Source organism: Adiantum capillus-veneris, chromosome 30 (assembly GCF_014529385.1).
Source record: "Adiantum capillus-veneris isolate H3 chromosome 30, ASM1452938v2, whole genome shotgun sequence".
Lineage (NCBI taxonomy): Eukaryota > Viridiplantae > Streptophyta > Polypodiopsida > Polypodiales > Pteridaceae > Adiantum > Adiantum capillus-veneris.
Genome location: NC_140960.1, coordinates 4,677,966 through 4,701,241, shown reverse-complemented (window position 1 = coordinate 4,701,241; position 23,276 = coordinate 4,677,966). Strand labels below are relative to the sequence as shown.

Sequence of the window (23,276 nt, the reverse complement as noted above, 5' to 3'; positions counted from 1 at the left end):
AGAAAGAAAAATACTAATGTAGAGCAAATAGTGCATCTGTTGAGCCATTCTCATCATCATTACAAGTATACCTCAAGTACAAAATCTACGTAGAGCTTTAGCTTGAGAGCTCCAAGTTGGAGAGATGACAAAAAGGCCATTTCACATCTTATAAAAGGAAATATACTCCGAAGGTATCATTATCCATTTTTTGCTCACATGCTACCTAAATTTTTTCTAGGTAAACTTTAGGAAATATTGAAGTATAGAATGGAACTTGGGTGAGCCTAGGCAATTATAGAACATATTTACATGATCACTTGGCAACCTTGAGAATAGTAAAAAGGAGAATAGGCATTTATGGTTGAGCCCATGTGAGCATAGGCAATTATAGAACATATGCACATCATCACTTGGCAACCTTGAGAATGTACATGACTTGCAAATTACAACATAGGAAACTAATAGAACCAAAAACATAAATCTTCAACACGGATGATTCTTATTTGCTCCAAGTCTTCACATGCATCGTGCATATCCATCCAGGGTTACATTTGATACCCTTTAGTTAGCTTCGTGTGTGATTATGGGTGCACGACATAGAAATAGGCAGAGAATGATGTGTGTGGGATGCATAGGTGGCTAAAGCTATTCTTGCAAAAATGTTTTTCCATCTCATAAAAATACGGTATCAAAAAATAATGATAATTATACTGATAATTTATTCAAAACATACAGAATTTCTTTCTAGCAAGGACATAAAAAAAGTTAGCTCGCTTTCAATCGAGAGGTTGCTTTGTTTAAACATGCTTAATATTGTCTCATGTTTAGACCAAATTTCCAAGTAGCCATTGGGCATGCTTTACAAACAATGTTAAAATAAAATGTATGTCATGTTTCTTAGCACAAAAGAATCATACAAACATGTGAAAAATGCATTCAAGACATGCTCAAAAGAGTCTTTGATAAAAGGTGCAAGATATGGTACCCAAGTTCAATAGCCTATTAGTTTTTGAAAAGAAACAAAGGAGCTCTAAAACAAATCTTGCTAGATTTCAATCACTATACTTCAATTTACCATAAGTTTTTTTGATGGGTTTTTGAAAACATCCAAAAGGGAGGGTTGTGCTTTTGCGTCCATGTAGATGTGTATGGATAACATGCAAAAGTCCTCTTTCTTTGTAGAGACTAGGAGATGATTGGTAAAAGTAGAGTCCATTAAGTATATTTGTGTTTAGAAACAGGCAATTACATTTGATAGTTTTGAAGGAATGATTTGTTGGATTATTAGTCCGTCACCATCATTTACTCTAAAAATACGAACTTTGAAGGTTGACAATGCTTTTGTGCACCCTTTTTCAAATATGCATATGTCACCACGCTTGAGACTATGATCCACCCACCACTAAATACTGCTTCGGGGTTATCATATCCCAACCACATGACACTCCATGCCTCGTTTTTTGTATTGATTAAAGCAACATGTTTTGGATTTTCACCCATGTGCTGCTTGGAAAATGACCTTAGGATTCCCTGTGCACATTAGAGTTCAAATTTTCATAGGAAGTAAATGGTAGCAATTACAAAGCAAGTAGTGCAAATCTTAAAGATATCTCACCACTTTGAATCCACGGCAAATGCTTCAATGAAGCATCATGAGTATATTGAATGGTTTTTGGATGGTATAGGAAAGAATTTCTTTGAATTAATCTTGCATCTCTACATGAAAAATTTGGTATAAATTTATGAAGATCTTTAAGACGACACATGTTTTTATCAGCCTCTTGATTGTGCCTGAATGGTGGTAGGGTCTAAAATGTAGAGGGACTTAGAACATGATTCCAAATGTCTACAATAGGTGTCTCAATGTTCTCAATTTCTTTCAATTCTAATGCCTTGGGGGAATTGGAATTATCTTAGTATGTCTCTCTCTCCACGTCTAAGCCATTACCATTGCAAACATTTCAGCTCGTGCCAACCTTGCACTTGTGCATTGCTTCCCCTTTTCACTTCTTTGCACTTGCAGAGAGCTCTGATGGAGTTCTTGTGAACTTGTGGCATACGTACCCTTGTCACCTAATTTGACATGATGCTTCACTTGATATAGGTCCTTCTCACACATATCTTCACCTTTGTAAACATAGACTTGGAATTGGCTTTTAGAAACCAAATAGAAAACAAGTAAGTCACCGATATGGATGCTTAAACATTTTGCTAGATTTTTTTATCCAGAAGTGATTCACAATTTCTTTTGTATTTTCTTCCATGAAAACTTTCCAAATCTCCCCATTAAGAGCCTTAAGTATAAGTGTTTCACTAAATAAGTGTGAAATTCACTTATAAAAGCTTTTGGAAGTGTCTTTTACATCACAATGCCACAATGAGGATGATGCCAAAGGCATGCCACTTAACTTTTGAGTGAAAATATTTAACGCACATAACAATGAAGGCTCTTTGTGTGCGGCTTCTATACTAGGATCCACCACTTTGAAGAAGCTTGCACATTCTAGCACAATTCCCACTTTATTTGTTCCATACGAAGCTTTCAAATCTCGACCCCGGTTAATGCATGCAACAACCAACCTTTAATGCTTGTGTAGGTAGTACTCTAAGATATCAAAGTGTTATGTCTCAATGATTTATTTGGCTACATCTCAAATACTTACCATTTTGATGATTCATTTTATAATCTTCAGCCGATATTGAAGTTTATGCTTTGACAATTCATATTTATTTTCTTCTATGTGGATGTCAATGGTTATTATTCTGAAGGTTTATCAAAGAGTTATATTTTGATGATTTAGTTTTTCTTTTGATTGTTGTTAAGGCGGTTACGCCGCTAGCGGAAGCTAAATAGCGAGAACTCAACCAACAACAGAATTTGTCAGACGAGGACGGAGCTTGACCCGCAGGCGCATGGAAACAACTAGGTGGGTGTCAAATCACCTATTCGACCTTCTAATGACAATCACTACTAAGGAAATCAAATCTAAGTTGTAAAATACGCAAGTGACTGAAATCCGTACTACGAACGAATACTATACGAAACAGGATCTAGAATCATTGAATCGATCTCAAACTCAAGGGGAAGTCTATACACTAGGTAAGAACAACACCCCAAAGACTTGAACTGCAAAATCAACCTATAACCACTCCGTGCGGTGAACGTGTATGAAGACAGGCCGAAAAATACAGGTGACCGAAACTTGACCCCGATGGTACTAATGTGTAGCTCTACTCATTGTGGTTCTATAGATATGCTGCACGCTCTATTCCGACACACGAGTTGGAAGAAAACTCACACCGAAGCTCGTAGGAACTTACCACACATAGAAGCCGATAGCGCGCACTCTTGGTATCAGTGCGTAGCTCTCGCCGTTGCTAACACAATGGCGGTGTCGCTTCTCCAATGGCGGCTCCGTAGCTCGCGTAGCAAGTAGATAAGACTCTCTCTCTCTCTCTCTCTCAGACACAGTCACGACGCTCAAAAAACCTCTTTGATTAATAAAACTGAATCCCTTTTAGGTTACAAAACTTTGGCTTATATACCTCAGCCTTGGAGGTGAGAACATCTTTAACTAATTACATCGGCAAGTGAAATTACTTCGGATTTACAAGCTGGAAACTCAATTGAGTCCCGTTACTTAACGAATGGCTCAAGTCAAAATCAATGTCGGAAAGACATTTATTACAATCAATGGTTACAAAAATGATGAGTGTGAGCAAAAAATGTGGGTGTGATCCTCTGCTGGCTCTGCTGGCTCAACACTCCCCCCCTCCGCGTTCATGTCGTCCCTGACATGACTTTTATGCTTGGTCAATAAAGTCCTGTCGTCTTGAGCATCTGCAAATGTGATTCGTATCGTAGGTTGCCGATGGTCAAGGTTGGGCCGAATATTTTGCTTTCGTGGGTGAAAAAGCCGGTGTAGAAAGCTTCTTCAAATGTTTGCATGTGGAAGCTAGGCAAAAACATAATCCTCTGGTATAGGAGGTGCAACACTTTTGGAGAAGGCTGCAATGAAAGATCATATATCATATCAGTCACTGTGTCGGCCGTCGATAGTAGACTCGAGGTCGTGGCTTTATCTGGCGCGAACACTTCAATGCAAGCTAAGAGAGTCCTGCAAATTTTCTTGAGCATCTGACACGAAAGGTCAGGAGAGCCAGTAAAGAGCTTGATGGTGCCCGTTAGGGTTTTCACCATGTAGGCTTTACCTATTCTCTCTCCTGCCTTTGGTCCTGGCATCCTGGGGTAATTAAGCCAATTTGGCTTCTTTTCTGCAATCCTGCCATGCTCTTTCCAGCTTCTGACTCTTGGCACCGGGCAGAAGGTTGCATCCTCCCGAATCTCCTTTGGTGCCTCTACCAAGTAGATGAGGTAGGCTGGGTATTTGTTCAGCCAACCTTTCCTCCATCTAAGCTACGAATCTACAATCTTCTTTGATTGTTCCTCTTTTGTAATGTCGCCTTCGTAAAGAGCGACATACTGCTCCTCCTCTATTCTCTTTTTCGTTTTTATCACTTCAAACTTCATCAAAGGGAAAGGCAGGCTGGGTTGCATCCACTCTTCATGGAGCACTTTTGTGTCTAGTCCCTGAAGTCTAATGGAGATTAGGAGTCTCCTCTCCCATTCCATTTCCGCCTTGGCACTCTCCTCTGTTGACTTTTCTATTTGGTCATGGAGCCTTTGTTCTTCTTCTTCAGAGATTCCTGAAGTTGAGGTCACCTCTTGAACTGGGGCTAGATCTTCAATTGTGGTTGCCTCTCCAGTTTCTGGTAGCTCTATGGCTGCTCCACCTGATTCTTCTTGTGGTGTCTATGTCTCTCTTCTTTGTTGCTCTTGTAGATCTTGGAGCTGTTTGCGGAGGGTCTCATTCTCTGTTCTTAGTGTTTGATTTTCTAAAGTGAGCCTCTCCTCTGCTGCCAATGATCCCTCCGCAATGTGCAACCTTTGCACTTGCTCTAATATTAGCTCTCTTTGTAAGCTTCGGACTTGGTCCTCCAGAGCTGGTACAAGAGCTCCCTCTTGTTCGGTTCCTGCTCTGCTAGCTCTAGGAGTAGTCTTGAGTCTAGTGATTGTTCTTTCTTGGAGCTCGACTCTCTCCCTTAGCTCAATGAGCTCATCTTTAGCCGCCTCCAAGTCGTCTTCCATCCGCTCCCTTGCTTCCTGTGCACTTGTTACTTCTCTTGAAGCCTCGGCTAGCTGGAGTATCAAGCCGTCTCTCTCGTTTTCCGCGTCGTAGAGTGATGCTTTATGACTTTCAGATTCAGTCATAGCATTCTCTAATTTCCTCTGCAACTCAGCTTTCCTTTGTTTGGTTGTCTCAATCTCCACTTCCTTTGCCTTGGATCTTTCTTTGATCTTGCTGAGCAGTTCATGCACCATGTGCATGTCTTTTTCATCTTCATCTGTCAACTCTAAAGCTTTTTCTGCCACCACCTCCACTGGCTTCGGCTCTTCTAGTACGTTCTGCTCATCCAGTTTCTCTTCACTCTCTTTTGTACTCTTTGTTTTTCCTTCGTCCCTCTCCGATCATCTTGTTTTTGTAGGGTGATCCCATAAACTGCCTCAAGGGCCTCTCTTCAGTGTACCCTATCGCTACCAGATCCTCATAATCGTTTTTCTTTTGCTGAATTGGATCTATCTCCTTTTCCTTGGTCCCGACCTCCGGCTTTTCCATACCAGCCGTGTCCATCTCTACTGTGGTCTCTTCCACAATGATTTCCGTCTTCTTCGGGCTTGGTACATCAGTAAAGGAGGGCTGATTGTCCTCAGTCATCTTGGCTTTCCCTTTGTTTGCTTGCCCGTCTTTCTCTTGAGGTTCAGTAGACTCATCTACTTTCTTCTTCCCCTTGTCGTCCTTTTTCAGCTCAGCTTTTAAAAGCTGTACTTCCTCTTCAGTGTATGGCTCGACAGGTTGCTGCTCCAGTATAGCCTCTGACTCCTCATAAGCTCTAATATATTGATCATATTGATCAACATGTGGCCTGGCTGAGCTAGTTCTGACTTTGGTGGGGTCTGGCATCCACTTTTCTTCAAAGTCACCCTTTAGAGCTCTTTCCGCTCTAAACTGCTCCACCAGTCTTTCCATTCTTGCCGCTTTCTGACTTTTGGTTTGCTTGGGAGCAACCTTCTTCTTTGCTTTCTTCATAAGCGGCTCATCCACATTCTCTTCAGGTTCTGAAACTATTTCTAGTTTCCTGCGTGCTCTTGTGGACGCCCTCTTGGATACTTCAGGCTGTTCTTCCTCCTCATCGGCTTCTCTAAGCCACTCATTCTGGGAGGGAACCTTTGGCCATTGATCTCTGGCTCCAATAGCGTCATAAGCTATTCTTGTCAGAACTTCAGCTCCTCCTATATACTTTGGCTTCTCGTTGTGCATGGCAATTACTTGCTCGTGGATGTGTTGAGCGTAATTCACCTCTTTTGGTATATTGCTCTTCAAAGCCCATGTGATGGTAGTTGCAATGGCATGGGGTGGTGTCGTATACTTTTGCGGTCTTTTACTGCAAATATGGAGAAACTGGTTGTACAGTCGGCAAAGGGTTGCCGCTCTTTGGTCTGCCATATCTCCATAGGTTGCATTCTGTTTCTTGGACCCATAAACCTCTATAGCCTCCCTTCTTTCCCTGACAGAGCTCCCTTTGTTATGCAGCTTCAATGCATCTGCAATGAGCTGTGGAGTGATCTGTACCTCTACTTTCTCTCCATCTATTGCTGTTAATGTGGCTTTCCCATCCTTCTGAATGGAGGTTGCCAACTCATACACTCTTCTTGTATCTACACTTGATGGTCTCGAGGTGAAGAATCTATGCAAGTCTGCCCTTTCCAGGTACCTGCTGATGTTCTCTGACCTGCTATAATCCACCAATTCTTGTGGGATCATCGGTATATCCACCGCTTGCCCTTGAGGATCTCTGAAAGTCCCCTGGTAGATCTTTATTCCCTCTTGTTCTAGTACTGCTTCCTCCACCCAAGTTTTGGTTGGCTTGAGGGTTTCTGCTGGAATGTCAAAGGGTTCTGCTTCTGCAAGAGCATCTTTGATTGTCGGTCTCTTTCTCTTTGTTGCTGATGACTTGGCGGAATCCATGGATCCTGTAACTCCAATTTCAGAAGTTAGCGTCTTTTTAGTACTGAAAGCCGAAATGAAGCTTTTAACTATTCAAATGACTTGAAAATTGAAACATGAGCTATTCAGGGCCTAAGGATGCAAGGTAGGTGAAAAAATATGCAAACTGGGCTCAAAATCATGCTGGAGACATTATACGCGTATGATGTCTTTTGTGTCAAAATGACTTCATATTGGTTGTGCTTGTAGCTGATAGTGTGTACATGAGTATCATATGCTTGGATTTGAGTTTGGATACCATTTGGTCAAGTTTTGGCCAGTTTAGTCCAGTTCCGGCTCTTGGCAAAATTTTGAAAGGGAATTGGATTTTATGATCCAAATTGGATAAAACTTGGTGGTTCACCTTCAAATGGCATGTAGATCACTTCTGTTTGGTGGTTAAAGCCCTGAGGTGCCAAAATCACATAGTGAGACATCATACGCGTATGATGTCTTTTAGTGTATTTTTGGACCAAATTTCTCTATAAGCTTGGATATGGCTTTAGATAGGCTTATTCAGTGGATTTATGAATTTTGGATAGATTTTGGGCTAAAAAATGGCTCTGGAGACATCATACGCGTATGATGTCTTTTTCATCAATTTTTCATGGGATTGGTTCTGTGAACTCCCCATGTACTAGTGAAGGACTGTCCATACTCAAATCTTGGTTTGGACTTGAGTATGTTGGATTTGGGCTAAAATAGGCTCTGGATGAAGGATTTTCCCTCAATTGGGCTAATGGGGTGATCCACTTGACCAAATGGTTCCAAACTTCATATGTAGCATGTATTAGATATATATAATGGATGTATGATGTCAAATGAGCAGTTTTGGCTCTGTAAGTGCAAATAGACATCATACGCGTATGATGTCTTTTGTGTCAAAATGGTGCTTTTTGGTTCCAGATAGCTTATAGATGTGTTAATCAACAATCCTACAAAGTTTCAATGAGTTTGGGGTTATTTTGACAAAATTAGGACCAAAAATCAATTTTTATGGCCTACTTTGCGTCTTTTTGGTTTTCCTTGGGTTTTCTAACTCCAATTCTCATGATACTTGGTTCATAGGATGTGATTAACATGTGGAATGAGGCTATGCACTCAAATGTTGAAATGGATGTGAAAATCATGCTGTGAGACATCATACGCGTATGATGTCTTTTCTTGAAATGTTGGTCTTTTTGTGCAAAGAATGCTTTGTGCTAGTGCCCTAAGCCCTGCTAACTAGTTTTCAACTTAAAAAGTCATCAGTTTAGCTAAAAAGCCCCCTTATAGGCATTTCAGTCTCCGAAGTCGTCTTTTTGCCTTGGAGTTGAATTTCTTCAACTTTTTTTCTCGAGAGTTGCATTTCCAGCTCATTGGATATGTTGTGAAGCCACCTATTTGGTTGAACTTGACTTTGGCTCCCCGTTCTCCATCTTTCTCCATTTGGTTGCCCGAAAGCGTCTTTTTCACCATCGGTAAGTGAATCAGCTTTCTTTTGGGTTTTGCTTGCAAACATAAGTCATCCATGTATATTTGAAGCTGCTTGTGAAGTTTCATGTCATTTGGTCGTCAATTTTAGCCGTTATGCCAAAATGACGCTTTGTGTGTCCGCAGCCGAATCGGTTGTTCTGACCTACTTTTGGTGATCCAAACCCGGAGATACTCCATGGTTGCATTGCCCTCGATGTTGTTAAGCTTCCTGAGAAGTTTTGTGTCGTTTCGACAACTTTTTCTTGTTTGCCTCTTGCAGGCTCTGTTGACCTAGGGTTTTTTCAAGTCGTTCTTTCTCGAGCTTTGAATGTTAGAAACCCATCTTCTATGCTAGGGTAACCCACCTCTAAGTTCTTGCAAGGTTTGGTTAGGCGGTTGTGCCCCTACCTAGCGTTCTTCCCCATTCCCCGTCTGCTCTTGTTTCTTGGTTTTGGTTAGTTTTCGCGACAAAAGTTAACGATAAGCATCAAAAGATTAATGCAACGAGTCTACCTCTCATGTCTGGTGTCCTCTGAGCTCTCGTAGCAGTCGTAGAAGGCGGTAGAAGGTCGGATGCTCCTGTGTGCTCTTTGCTCTCTCCAAGAAGGTAATAGTGGAAATGAGCTTGAAAGTGATGTGAAAAATACTTAACTTCGGGCTTCCCAGATCACTTGTTACCAAATTTGACATGTGCTCCTATCTCGTCGTGAAATGCACTTTAGGATTTGAAATTTCTCAATTTGGACTCCGTTTGACCTGTTTCTGAGAAATCTGTCCACTTTGCCAAAATTCTGTCATTTCGGGCTTTCCGCAACTTTTTCAGAATTGTACCCAATTTTTACCATGGGTTGCCTTTGTCATTAGGACCATCACCGTCTATTCTTTTCTTTTTTCCGATCTCATTTCACCTGCTTTTTTATTTTTCTTTTACTTTTATCAAGAAAATCATAAAAAATAAAAGAAAATAGCAAATTGAAGCCAAAAAATTCCAAACATACACAATAAATAGCTGGTAACCTGTGTATATGAATATACAATTATTTGTGATTTCTGGACTTGGATTACCACTTTTTTCCACTTTTTAGCTCCAAAAACACTCTTATTTAGTGATATTTACACGTCTAGAGACCCAAATTCATCATTTGATCTCTTCTTGTTGCAAAACAAGGTATATAAGGGCATAAATATTATCAATATCCGCAATCAAACATAAAAATTGCAAAATCATGTAAGACACTGCCCTTGTAATATAATTTTTGTTTTTCTTTGTTTTTGGCGCTTGTAGCTGCTTTGTAACTCCTGTATACCTGTATACCTCCCCCCCTCCTAGTCTGAGTCCTCCCGGACGACTATGAAGTGTCTGTGGGCGAAGCATTGTAGTTGTTTTGGTCATAAGTTCCCAATGCAATTGTAGAGCGATGATACAACAGTCTTTCCAATAAAGCTGCTCTTTGTTTGATTGAAGGATTGGTGGTCGGGTTTTGGGTTGGTTTTGGCACTTCGGTAGTAGAATCAGTAGATGGATTCTTCTTTACTTTGTTGTTCTTTTTCACAATCCAAATCTGCTTCCGCTTCACTTGTGCTTGCCACAAACTCTTTGCGACCCAAACCTGCTTTGTTCTTTGTGTTGATTTCCTCGACTTGAAATACCTAGGAGTTTCCGTTGATTGTACTGAAGGGAGTTCCTGTTTACAAATCTTTGGGATCCAAATTTGCTTGCTATAGCTTTGTGCCGTCATGAACTTTCTTTGGAATCCAGATCTGTTTCACTGTCCTTGATTGTCTGGAATCACTCTGTTGTCTGGTATTGAAGACTCTGTTTTCCACCTTTGTTTTCTCTGGCACCACCTTTTTTGGTCTCCATATCAACTTTGACTCCGTTTTTTCCCAAGGTTGAGCTGTTATATTATTGCTTGTCTTCCTTATCCACTGTTGAGAATTCCTCGTCGAAGAGTAATCCGGTTGTATAGAAACTTTTGGTTGCCATTGCTTCTTCTTTTTCTCTGGTTGTTGTTTACCTTTGTCTTTGGATTCGTCCTTTGGAGTTGGCTCTTCTCCTTTGGTGAACTTAACTGATTGACTTTCACCTTCGTATTTGATAAGCACTGATTTAGAACTCCAGTCAATCATTGCATTGTATTGCTTCTGCCATGGTTGTCCTAGCAATAATGGTTGTTGTGTAGCTTGGTCTTCAACCACGTAAAACATATGAGGATACACATAACGGTTAATCTGTATATGTAAAACTGTGCATCCGACAGTTTTGATTGAATTCTCAGAGTAACTCTTTAACTCTTGCTTGGCAGTTTGTAGTTTAGTGTCATTTGTCAATTGTCTATACAAACTGAGTGAAAGTAGGTTAGCTTGAGCTCCTGAATCCAATAGTGCTCTGGCTTTGATTTGGTTGGTTCCTACTTTGCATTCAATGATGGGTTCTTCTTTGTCATTATCCATTTCTGTTATACTGACTGCGTTTATTCGTATTGCTCCTTCATTGCGCTGTTTCTGACGCAGTAGTCTTCTTTTCTCCATTCTTTCCTTCGCCTCGGCTTGCGCTTCCTCCAAAATCATTTTCTTTTTCTGGACACGCAGCTTTTCTTGATGTATTTTGAGAAGCATGTCTTGGGTTAGCGGCAAAAGATACTTTTTCACTCTGCATCCACTAATCCAATTGGGCATTTCTTCTCCGTCTAATGTAGCAAGCTTGACGGCTCCACTTGGTGATAGATCTTTAATCACCAGAGGTCCCATCCCTCGCTTTTTAAGCTTCTTAGCATGCTGTTTCAGAGTGTAAACTAGGACATAGTCCCCAACCTTAAACTCTTTAGTCCGCACATGCTTATCAAAAAATTCTTTTTGTCGCCTTTTTTGAGCGTAGATAGAAGCTACTGCTTTTAGGCGAAGCTCGTCTAGCTTTTCCAGGTCATCTATTCTATCAGAAAGCTCGTGCCCTGTCCACTCTAGATCCTTAGCCACCCTTAAGGTTGAAATCAAGAATTCTATTGGTAAGATAGCATTTAGCCCAAAAACCATGTTATATGGGGTCGTTCCTATTGATGTTTTATATGCTACCCTATATGCCCATAATGTTGAATGCAACTTCTGGTCCCAGTCAGTTCTCGACTCAGATACAATCTTCGTAAGGACCGTGCATATGGTTTTGTTTGTTGCTTCAGCTTGTCCGTTTGCTTGTGGATGATACGGGGCTGATTTCCTATGGATTACCATGAATTCATCTAGAAGGATCTCTATCACTTCATTTATAAAATGTGTGCCTCGATCACTCACAATTTCTATTGGCAATCCATATCGTACAAAGACGTATTCATATAGAAATTGTGCCGTGGTCCTGGCATCTGCTTTTTGAGTTGCCTTTGCTTCGACCCACTTTGTTAGATAGTCTGTAGCCACAACGATGTATTGTGCATGAGTCTTATATGCAGGAGGTGAAATGGGTCCGACATAATCAATCCCCCATTTTGCAAAAGCTCTTGCCCCCATCATTGGTCTAAGCGGCATATCATCTCTTTTAAGTGGTACTTTGGTCCGCTGACAGTCATCGCACCGTTTAACGTATTCCTCAGCGTCCATATGTAATGTTGGCCACCATATTCCTGCGGCTAAGACAAGTTTTGCTGTCTTATCACCTGAGAAATGGCCTCCACCTACTCCTCCATGAGCTTGCTCTAGGATTATCACATACTCAGACTCTGATGCGCAAATCCTAAGCTGGTTGTCTTTACCTCTCTTATAGAGTTGATCTCCTATTAAAGCGTAATCTCTAGCTTCTGTCTCTACAGATTTCTGACGAGCTTTTGACGTTCCTTCTGGGAAAGTTCTATTTGTGAGATATTCAACAATATACTGACTCCATTCCGGAGCGATCATTATCTGATATAATGTCGAATACTCTGCTGGCGGTTTTGATGAACATACAATACATACAGTGACATATTCATGTACGCTTTCTTTCATTCCTGGCCAATAGACTCCCAATTGTAACAAATTCCTATATGTGTTCCTTCTTGAACAATGAAATGCACATTCCTGAACATGTGCTTCGCGCAGATATATATTATATTCCTCAGGATTGATGCATAGTCGTAAAACATGATCATTTCCCAATTGATACAACCTTCCTGCAACCAATTGAAGATTCTTGGATTGCTGAATAGCAATATGTTTCTGGTTGTATTCTCTTCTATCGAACTCTCCTCCATAGGTTAATAGGTTAACGACATTTTGAGACCACTTCGGTATCATTTCTATGTTGAACAAGTACGCGTCTGGCATGTCGTCATCTACTCCTATAGGGTCTTCTCCATTCGTCAATCGCGAAAGATGATCAGCTCTAAGATGTGTTTTTCCTTTCTTTACTACTACCGTGAAGTCGAATTCCAGTAAGATAATGAACCATCTCACTATTCTCCCGGTATTGCATGGTTTATTCACTAGGTAGAGCAAGGCTTGGTGATCCGTAAAAAACACAAACTTGTTGGCTAGAAGATAATGCCGAAATTTCTTCACAGCATATATCATTCCTAATCCCTCTCGCTCTGTTGTGGTGTAATTCTTCTCTGCATTGTTGAGCTGTCGACTGGCGTAACAGATAGGAAAATCCATGTTTCCTTCTTCTGGCTGAGCCAGAATGCATCCTATTGCATATGCCGAAGCATCTATATGCACATGGAATATCTTCTCCCAATCTGGTGATTTCAAGACTGGAGCAGTAATGAGTGCCTCTTTCAATTTCTTGAACGATTCCTCACACTCCTCTGTCCATTCAAAGTTCACTATTAGCCTGTAAAGTGGTTGGCCTATTATAGCGTACATGTAAATGAATCGTCTATAATATCCGCAATGTCCCATAAAGCTCTGTACTTGTTTCGCATTGGTTGGTCTAGGCATATCCACTATAACTTTTATCTTCTCTAAATCCGTGGATATTCCGTTTTGTGAGACAATATGTCCCAGAATTCTGCCCTGTCGGACCATAAACACACATTTCTCAGGATTGAGACAAATGCGATATGTCCTACATTTCTCAAATACTTTTCTTAGGTGTTCTAGATGCTCATCTCTCAGAAGAGAATGTACACATAAGTCATCCATGTATATTTCTAGAAACAACCTTAAGTATTCTTTGAAAGCATGCGTCATCAGCCTCTGGAAGGTTGCGGGAGCATTGGTTAGACCAAAAGGCATAACCCGATAAGCATAAATTCCCCACTCCGTTGCAAAAGCTGTTTTATGTTGATCTTCCAGTGCTATGGCTAGCTGGTTATATCCTGAAAAACCATCAAGAAAAGAGTATGCTGTTTTCCCTGATACACGCTCTAGAACATGATCAGTTATCGGCAGGGGATAATTGTCCCTGATTGTTGCAGCATTCACTTTCTTTAAGTTGACACACACTCGGAGTTTTCCGTTCTTCTTGGGTACCACCACAATCGGAGATACCCAATCGGTGTGTTCAATCTCGTATATGAATTCAGCTTCCATTAGCTTATCTATCTCTTCTTTGATTCGCTTAGCAAACGTATCATTATATGTGTATGGTCTCTGTCTGCTAGGCTTTGCGTCTTGTTTCAGTGGGATTGTGTGTTGGCATATCGATGGGTCAACTCCCTTTAAGTCCTTATAAGACCATGCAAACACATCCCTATACTCTCTGAGAAGACTCAAAAGTCTCTCTTCCTCGCCTGGAGACAAATCTGTGGCTATGTACACCGGTCTAGGTGGCTCACCTGGAGCTGCTAAATCAACTTTTTTTGCATCCTCCGGTCCGTCATAAGATTCGTTCTCCCTTCTCTCTCGAATAGGTTGGGTTAATACCACCTTCCTATCCTCTATTGTGAATTTCCTATAGTGAGAGGGAACATCCATGTTTTCCTTGATTTTGGCGTTTTCGTCCTCTCCACTCTCAAATTTCTGTCGTCCAAACTTCTTTCAGAGTTTTCTTGAGCTCTCTGTACTTGTTTCTACGTTCTAACTTGGACTCCGTGTGTTCTCTGTTGCGCTTGTCCTTTTCTGTTTTTTCTGTTTCTGTTTTCGTTCCATTCCTTTGAACTTGATTTCTTGAGCCTCTTTTGTCTTTTCGTAAGCTCTTTTGATCATTGCCTCTCATTCTTCCAAAAATCTTGTCCTTAACACAATCTTCCGCCTTTACTAGCATTAGGAATTGATTTTTTCCTCTTATTCTAGGCATCGGATTGGTTCTAACCCCCTTTGTTTTTTTCTTTGCTCTATAGCGTTTCTGGCGTTGTTTAGTTTGGTTCAAAAAATCATAAAATCGGACATCCGTTATAGTTTCTTCGTTTCCGCTTGAATTGTCCGTTGACTCGTTGTCTGCTTCATTTCCCCACTTTGGATGATCGGGAATGTCGTGAAACACCTCTTCTTCATCTTCCTTTTCCAGTGTATCGTTCTTTTCAGTTTCTTTTTTGAGTACAGTTCTCAACATGAAGTACGGAACCACGTCGTACCCGTCCTTGTCGCAAAATTTCGTTGTGGGACCATCCGGAATTGCACAAACATCTAGGGTTGCTAGAATGTGTGTCCATTCTAATGGTTCAAGTGTGTCCTCTGGAAAGGGTTCTCCTATATAAGTTTCATCTTCGATAGCCCTTTCTAAAACACATTCTTCTCGTTTCAGACTTCCACATTTCGAAGCTCCACACATCCATAACTCCTTGGGTTTACCTAACCAAGCTGGAAATTCGGATCCCGCCAAAGTAGCAGAATCAAACTCCTCCACCGGTGTTCGGTTCACATCTTTGTAGCTATGGTCTTTCAGGTTCACACGTGTAGTGGTTTCCATATTTCTCAGGTATATGTGATCGTAGCCCCAATCCTGGACCATTTTCAACTGTCTCATGAATGGTCTTCCCAGTATGATATCATAGTTATTCTCCTTGACAAAATCGACAATAGCAAAAGTATGTTCGTATTCAATGCCGCAAGAAGTCACTACAACTTTCTCTAATAACCCCATAGGTTTCTCCATGTGTCCATCTGCTAATTGGAGTTTCAACCTAGTCTTCCTTATTGCTGGTTTCCCCCATTTTTTCCAGATTTCTTTTGTAGCAATGGCTACCCCAGCTCCGCTGTCTAGTATTGCCATCGTGTTCACTCCTTGGAATTCAACTGGTAAGGTTGTATTCCCCTCTTCACCTTCGCAATACTCTCCGACCTTGTTTAAGGGTACAGGCTTAGCGTTCTTTTGTGGTTTACTCAGCTCTTGTATACCCTCTTTCAGTCTCGATGTTGGGTCTTTTATCCCGAATTTCTCCAAGCATTTTCCTACAGTGGTCCACATATGTGGTCTTAGCCTCAAAAGCTCAGCTAGAGTGATAGTGCATGTCACTGGTGTTGACAAGATCTCTATCAATCCTTGCGAGTCCATGACTTTTTCTGATGAATTCTTCGTGAGGGAAGTGCTCTAATCTCGGATTTTGCTTCATACTCTCCTAAGTATGAAGGTAAGGTATTCAGTGAGTGAGGTTTGCTCTCCATTGTTCTAACAGAGCCCCCATCTCCCCAGTAAGATTGCAGATCCAAGTCCACTTGAGATCCTGCCTCAAATTCCACTATGGGAGGGTTCCTGATGTCCTTTTCCCAATTTGTCTGATTAGCTTGGCAACTTAGCTCGTTTGCAAAGTTTGCCTCTCTCACTTGTTTCCAAAATTCATTGTAATCCTCATCTCTTTCGTAAGACCTCTGTATGACTGGATGAAAACTCTCTATCTCCTGATCGGTTGTGTTCAACACTATGCGGTCATCCTTGTGTGTATTTTCAGGCTTTTGTGCACTGGGAGTCTTTTCAGCTACCCGTGAAATGATAGTCTCTTGCTGAATTGGGTTTTCCGTTCCACAATTCATTGTTTCTCTTGGTGGTTCTAATAAGGCTTGTGCAGTCTCGATCATTCTCTGGCACATTTCAAGTCTCTGCTTTTCCAATTCCGCGTTTGGGTATGTCATCCACCTCTGTTCTTGTGTTTGGTTGTTCTTTAACCTAGCTTCGTAAGCTCTCATCAGTGCGTCCAATGGTTCGTGTACTTTGTCGACTAGCACTGATCCCCCTGAGCTTAAGCTCGTTGTTTCTTTGATACTCTTTTGTTTCGTTCTTTCCGGGCTCATCTCTCGTTTCCCGTTTTGACTCTCAAGTTTTTCTAATCTATCTTTAGTTCGCTTTAGTTCCTCAGCTAGAATAGCGTCTTCACGTTCTTTTCTCAACTTCATGCGTGCTTTTCTAGCTTTCCATGTGTTTTTCTGACTCCGCGGTCCTTGACTAACCATTTCAGTCGCTAACTTTCCATTCTCAGGTTCTCTAGTGGTTTTCTTAGCTTGAGCTCTAGTAACAACTTGCGTTGGTATCAGAGTTTCATTTTCAGACCCACTGCTGGTAGGAATAGTTTCTAGCATATTCAATGTCGTCTTTTGCACTTTGTTTGGATTTTTGAACAATCCTCAATGAAGTGAGTAACCCCACACTCAGTGCAATAAGCGTTAATTCTAATGATTTCCGTATGTGGACAAACATTCATCAGATGGTCACCTCCACACTTGTAACAGGGTCCTAGTGCTGGTCTTGGTCCCATTTGATTCGTCCTTTGTGGATAGGATGGTCTTTGTCCTGTTAACCCTCCATGAGCTATGAACATCAATGTTCTTGCGTCCAAATTGTATCTCTCTTCATCAGAAGCACTTGTAACTGTTGGTGTTCCAACATTCCCAATCATGCCCCATGGTTCTGGTTGTTTGGGTTCTTCTGGTGGGTAATACACAATTGGAGACATGTGTGCACCAGATTCTTCATAATAGGCTTGAACAGGCACTAAGGCTTGTTCTTCCTGATTCTCTAAGGTTGGTGCATATCTAATGCCCACTGGTCTTGCTCCTGGTAAAGGTGGTTGTTGTCCCAATACCGGTTGCGGTCTTTCTATCCCCATAGGTCCTGGTACATTTCCCGTTGGGTATCGAGGTACTGGATGTACCTGAGGTGGTGCTAATTGAGCAGGAGGTGCATACTGACGCTCCCTTACATACCCTTTGTTGTAATAGCACTCCTCTGTTGGATGATTTGTCCATTTTTTTCAATAGCACACCATTTCAGTGGTTTTGGCAATGGTTTTTGGTATGGTGCCATCCTTTTTAGAGCCTCTTCTATCATTTGCTCTACATTTGGCATGGTTGTTGTTTGAACATTCTTTTTAGTGGTAGTCTCGCTCGCTACGGAGGAAGAGCTACTGGATGCAAAATCTGTATCCGCTGACACCTCTCCATAAACCGTACAGTTATCCACTAAGTACAATGCTTCTCTCGTTACTTGCTCGAAACTTGTACAAGCTTTCAAGTGCAAGTCCTTCTTGAGAGTGTCATTTCTCAGTCCCTCAATAAAGAGAACAGATAGTCTGTCATCTTGTGGTCGTTCACGTACTGGACATCTCTCAATGTATTGTTTGAAGCGAAGTGAAGCTTCCTTCACTTTTTCGTGTTCTCTCTGTTTAAAAGCATATATTTGTGAGACCGTATTGTGCTTAATCCCTCGTTTTGAGAATTCCTCAGCAAACTCTCTTAGCAAATGGTCAATGTCATGGAATCCCCCTATGTTCAGTGGTTGAAACCATGTCAATGCCGTACCTTCTAGAGTAAGACCAAATCCCTCGTATTGTGTATGGAAATCTGTTATCTGCTCAGCTCTTAAGACTTGCTTAAAGAGTGACACATGTGCATACGGATCTCCTGAACCACCATACTTCTTTGGCATACACTTCGCTACTTGAGATGGTCTCATACGTCTATGGTCTGCTACCAATCTCATTGCTCCTGTGTCCCGGCTAAAGCTTTCTCTAGCATCATGGACTTCATGGGTTACCCTTGTCGGTTCCCCTGCCCTGAATCTACTACTAGGAGGTAAATGTGATGGTTCCGCTTCGAACCTTGGACCTGGAGTGGTATATGTGGGATTGGAACTGCACTACCTCGATTCGTATCCATTGACTCTCTGGAATGTAATGATCCCATTGGTCCAAGCTTCGAGTACGGAGGTTGGCTGAAAGAGTCAGCAACCTGAGTTCTTTGTCCTCCTGTTGTCATTGGGTTTTGCACTCCATTTGTTGGTGCTGGTCTTTGTGAGCTAGAAGTAACATAATACTGATGTAGTGGTCCCCCAAAGTATGTATATCCTTCTAATTCTTTCTTGCCCATTGTTGAGTATTGCCTCCCATATTTGTCGTAAGCGGCAATTTTCACTTCCGATCCCTCTGTGTAGGTAAAGACATAAAGTCTTTTTCGGTCTGTCAACTCTCCAGTGTAGGATTCTTCACATCTATAATAGAGATCTTGCTCCCCATTATTATATTTGTATAGCCCCACATAGATGTTATCAGTGTTGATCCTTGTAGTTTCATTCTCTCTTCTTAACCTCGCATCAGGGAATTTCATTATTGGTGCCTTCTCCTCAAGTTCTTCATCTACTTTGGCTTTGGTGCCCATCAATCCCCACTTGTCCACAATGTTAGGGTTTAGGACTACCAAGTACATGGTACCCTCGTCATCTAGATATCTATCTCCACTATAGCTCACAGGCACTAAGTCCTTGAACTCACTAGGTCTCTCCTCTATCTTTACACAATAGCGGTCCATTCCATCTTTGTAGATCTTGGCACCTTGCTCATTGTCGTACTGGTATTTTATGAACAATAGCTTCATTGTGGCGGAAGGGTTTGATGATCCTGCTGCCATATTTTCTCTCTTGTTCAGGTTCAAGTGTTCCAAGTGTTCGGTGAAAATCTCGTAAGATCTCTCCGAAGAAGTATCAGAGACACTTCCTTCAAAGATCGGCTCTAATGGTTGCACCCAACTTTGGTTTACACTTCCCTCGGTTGATATGACACTTGCTTGTTCCCCTTGTTTTGGTTGGTTATTCTGGAGATTCCTGCCCGATCTCAAATTCATCAATTCCCCTAAAGGACTTTAACTTTTCCGTCTCGGCAATTTGTTTTCCCCAAGTTTTTGTGGTCAGAATTGATCCAAACTGATTGATACTTGATCAATTGTTTAATCTTGTCAGTTGGGCAACTTTTGTTTCATCAAGTGAGAATTTTGTTGCAGTTATGCTGAAAAAGACATTATACGCGTATGATGTCTTTTTTTCACAGATTTGGACTATTTTGGTTATGCTCACTCTCAGTAGCCCCCTTATGCTCTGTCCACTCACAAAATTCAGTTTGAACTCTGTTTGAGCAAGTTATGGCTAATTTAGGCTTTTCTTGGCAATTTTCCGCTTTTGACTTGTTTTGGGTCAATTGTGATCCAAATGGGATGAAACTTGAAATATAACCTCTAGATAGCTATTACAATGGATCTGTGTTGGCAAAGTATCAAAATATGTCCAAAATTAGGTCAAAGACATCATACGCGTATGATGTCTTTTTCATCAATTTGGGTCAAAACTTGATATTTATGCTTCCTACAGTGCTTGTAACAATCTTGTCAGGTCAGATATAAAAAATAAGCAGTGGATGTGCCAAAAGACATTATACGCGTATGATGTCTTTTGTCCCAGATTTTGACTATTCTTGGTTTTAAGCCTTCTCCAATGTTTACAATTGAGTTTCAAGTGTTTTTGTCACGTTTGAATGTAAAAACAAGATCTGAATCCAAACTTTCCTATTCTTTGCGTTTCTTGGGCTCCGACTTGTCTTTTTGGGTTTCTTTGAGTGTTAATGCTCTTGTTTTAAGTTGAAATTAGGGTATAACCCCCCTTTTGAACACTCTGGTAAAGTCAAAATTTCTGTTTGGGTCTCTGTTTGGTCATTTAGACATCATACACGTATGATGTCTAAAGTTGCAGATTTCTAGTTTTTTGGCACAGAATCCTTCCTAAAGCTTTCTCAAGTGCTCAGCAACTCCCAGATACACAGAAAATTTCTCTGACTTTTGTTTATTGCAAGTTTCACTACTAACTCGATGGTTTAGTGATCTAACATGCAATCAACCATATCAAGAAAATACTCCAATGATTACTAGCTCTAGATCAGGATCAAATGAAGTCCTACCTAAGCTATTCCTAGTCATAAAATGGGTTTGGTAGTTGTGATTTTAAAGAGATCTACTGCCACTCACGGACTAGAAAATTCTTCTTCTATCAACAACTACTCAACACCAACAAAACAACAAACAAATCTAAGCTAAACTAAAATTACTGTCAATACGGAAGACCCAGGAATACCCCACTTCCTAGTATCTCTCGAGATCTTCGGAGTCCACCACTCCTAGATCTTTTCTAACTAAAGTATACAAAGTAGTTTATACGATTCACCTCGTAGGATTAGTCTAAGGTCACCTACTTAGGGCTCTCGTCCCCGGCAACGGCGCCAAATGTTAAGGCGGTTACGCCGCTAGCGGAAGCTAAACAGCGAGAACTCAACCAACAACAGAATTTGTCAGACGAGGACGGAGCTTGACCCGCAGGCGCATGGAAACAACTAGGTGGGTGTCAAATCACCTATTCGACCTTCTAATGACAATCACTACTAAGGAAATCAAATCTAAGTTCTAAAATACGCAAGTGACTGAAATCCGTACTACGAACGAATACTATACGAAACAGGATCTAGAATCATTGAATCGATCTCAAACTCAAGGGGAAGTCTATACACTAGGTGAGAACAACACCCCAAAGACTTGAACTGCAAAATCAACCTATAACCACTCCGTGCGGTAAACGCGTATGAAGACAGGCCGAAAAATACAGGTGACCGAAACTTGACCCCGATGGTACTAATGTGTAGCTCTACTCGTTGTGGTTCTATAGATATGCTGCACGCTCTATTCCGACACACGAGTTGGAAGAAAACTCACACCGAAGCTCGTAGGAACTTACCACACATAGAAGCCGATAGCGCGCACTCTTGGTATCAGTGCGTAGCTCTCGCCGTTGCTAACACAATGGCGGTGTCGCTTCTCCAATGGCGGCTCCGTAGCTCGCGTAGCAAGTAGATAAGACTCTCTCTCTCTCTCAGACACAGTCACGGCGCTCAAAAAACCTCTTTGATTAATAAAACTGAATCCCTTTTAGGTTACAAAACTTTGGCTTATATACCTCAGCCTTGGAGGTGAGAACATCTCTAACTAATTACATCGGCAAGTGAAATTACTTTGGATTTACAAGCTGGAAACTCAATTGAGTCCCGTTACTTAACGAATGGCTCAAGTCAAAATCAATGTCGGAAAGACATTTATTACAATCAATGGTTACAAAAATGATGAGTGTGAGCGAAAATGTGGGTGTGATCCTCTGCTGGCTCTGCTGGCTCAACAATTGTAGACATCAAAGAGTTACAATTTTAATGATTTGGTTATCATGAATAACTCATGTCAAATCTTTATGATTTATTGATTCATGTTAATGCTTTATATACAAATATTGAAGAGTTATAAGTTTGATGATTTATCAAAGAGATACATTTTTTAAAATTACACATTAAAGATTTTTGGTTTTTACTCATGATGAGTTTTTATGATTGTTTGTTATTGAAATTGTGATTATGGAGTTGTTTCATGATACCATGATACGTTTTTATGATGATTACAAATCGTTCGTACTGATCGTTTGTTACTGAGATGATTATTTATTCATAAAGGTGTTCCATGATACCATGGTATATTTTCATGGTGATTACAAATCATTTGTACTAGTCGTTTTCCATTGAGATAATTATTGTTTCATGATGCCATGATATATTTTCATGACTAACTGATCATTCATTATTGAAATGGATATTATTAGATGAAGTTGTTCCATGATGCCATGATATATTTTTCATGATTTGAAATCGTTCGTACTGATTGTTTGTTATTGAGATGGTTATTATTTGATGGAGTTGTTTCGTGATGCCATGATGCGTTTTTATGATTAGAAGTCGTTCATACATATGGTTCATTTTATTGAGAAGGTTATTATTTAATGGAGGTGTTCCATGATATATTTTTATGATAATCACAAGTTGTTTGTAATAATCATTTGTTATTGAGATGGTTATTTCTTTAAAGATTTGGTCCATGACGCATTTTCATGATGATTACAAATCGGTTTTCTATGGAGTTATTTTAAGATACCATGATGCGTTTCCACGATGATTAAAAGTCATTTGTACTGATTGTTTGTTACCAAAATGATTATTCTTACATGGAGTTGTTCTATGATACCATAAAATATTTTCATGATTAGAAGTTATTTGTACTAATCAGTCATTATTGAGATATTTCTTCTTTCATGGACTTCTAAAGGATGCCCTACGATAGGTGGCATTGTGGAGAACCTATTTCCAATTCCACACAAGGTCAATCTTGCAAAGAAGTCCACAAAAAAAGATGTGTTCTCTCACATTGGGACATACCTCACATTGAAGACACAATGCCGGATTCACTTTATGCTTCATGCACGCAAAAGACAAGGGGAAAATCTAAGCAAAACTCCACAAGATCTTTAGAGAAGGGATTCCCTTACACAATGTGGAGCAATATATTTGTGGACCTCAAAAGAATTCAGCAAGCTATGCTTAGTTTCTATGAGTTGCCTCAAGAAGGTAACATAATATACTTCTTACTTTTGGTAGATTCTTGTTATCATAGACTGTGATGTCTAAGGTCTTTCCTCTACTTGTTTTGTACTACTTGGTAGCACAAAGGTTGCTTTTGTGTTGAAAGTGGATCAATATCACATAG

General features: G+C 40.6%; 1 pseudogene across 1 annotated transcript in view; it reads right to left on the bottom strand.

Annotated features, from left to right (window-relative positions):
• Positions 1–1,213: 1,213 nt before the first annotated feature.
• LOC147417464 (uncharacterized) overlaps positions 1,214–23,276 on the bottom strand; it is a 71,797-nt pseudogene continuing 49,734 nt past the window's right edge. Inside the window, exons 3-5 of the transcript XR_015187225.1 lie at positions 2,419–2,521; positions 1,598–2,336; positions 1,214–1,512 (exon numbers count right to left, since the gene is read on the bottom strand). The product of XR_015187225.1 is annotated as an uncharacterized LOC147417464 (transcript). The remainder of the gene's footprint in view (positions 1,513–1,597; positions 2,337–2,418; positions 2,522–23,276) is intronic.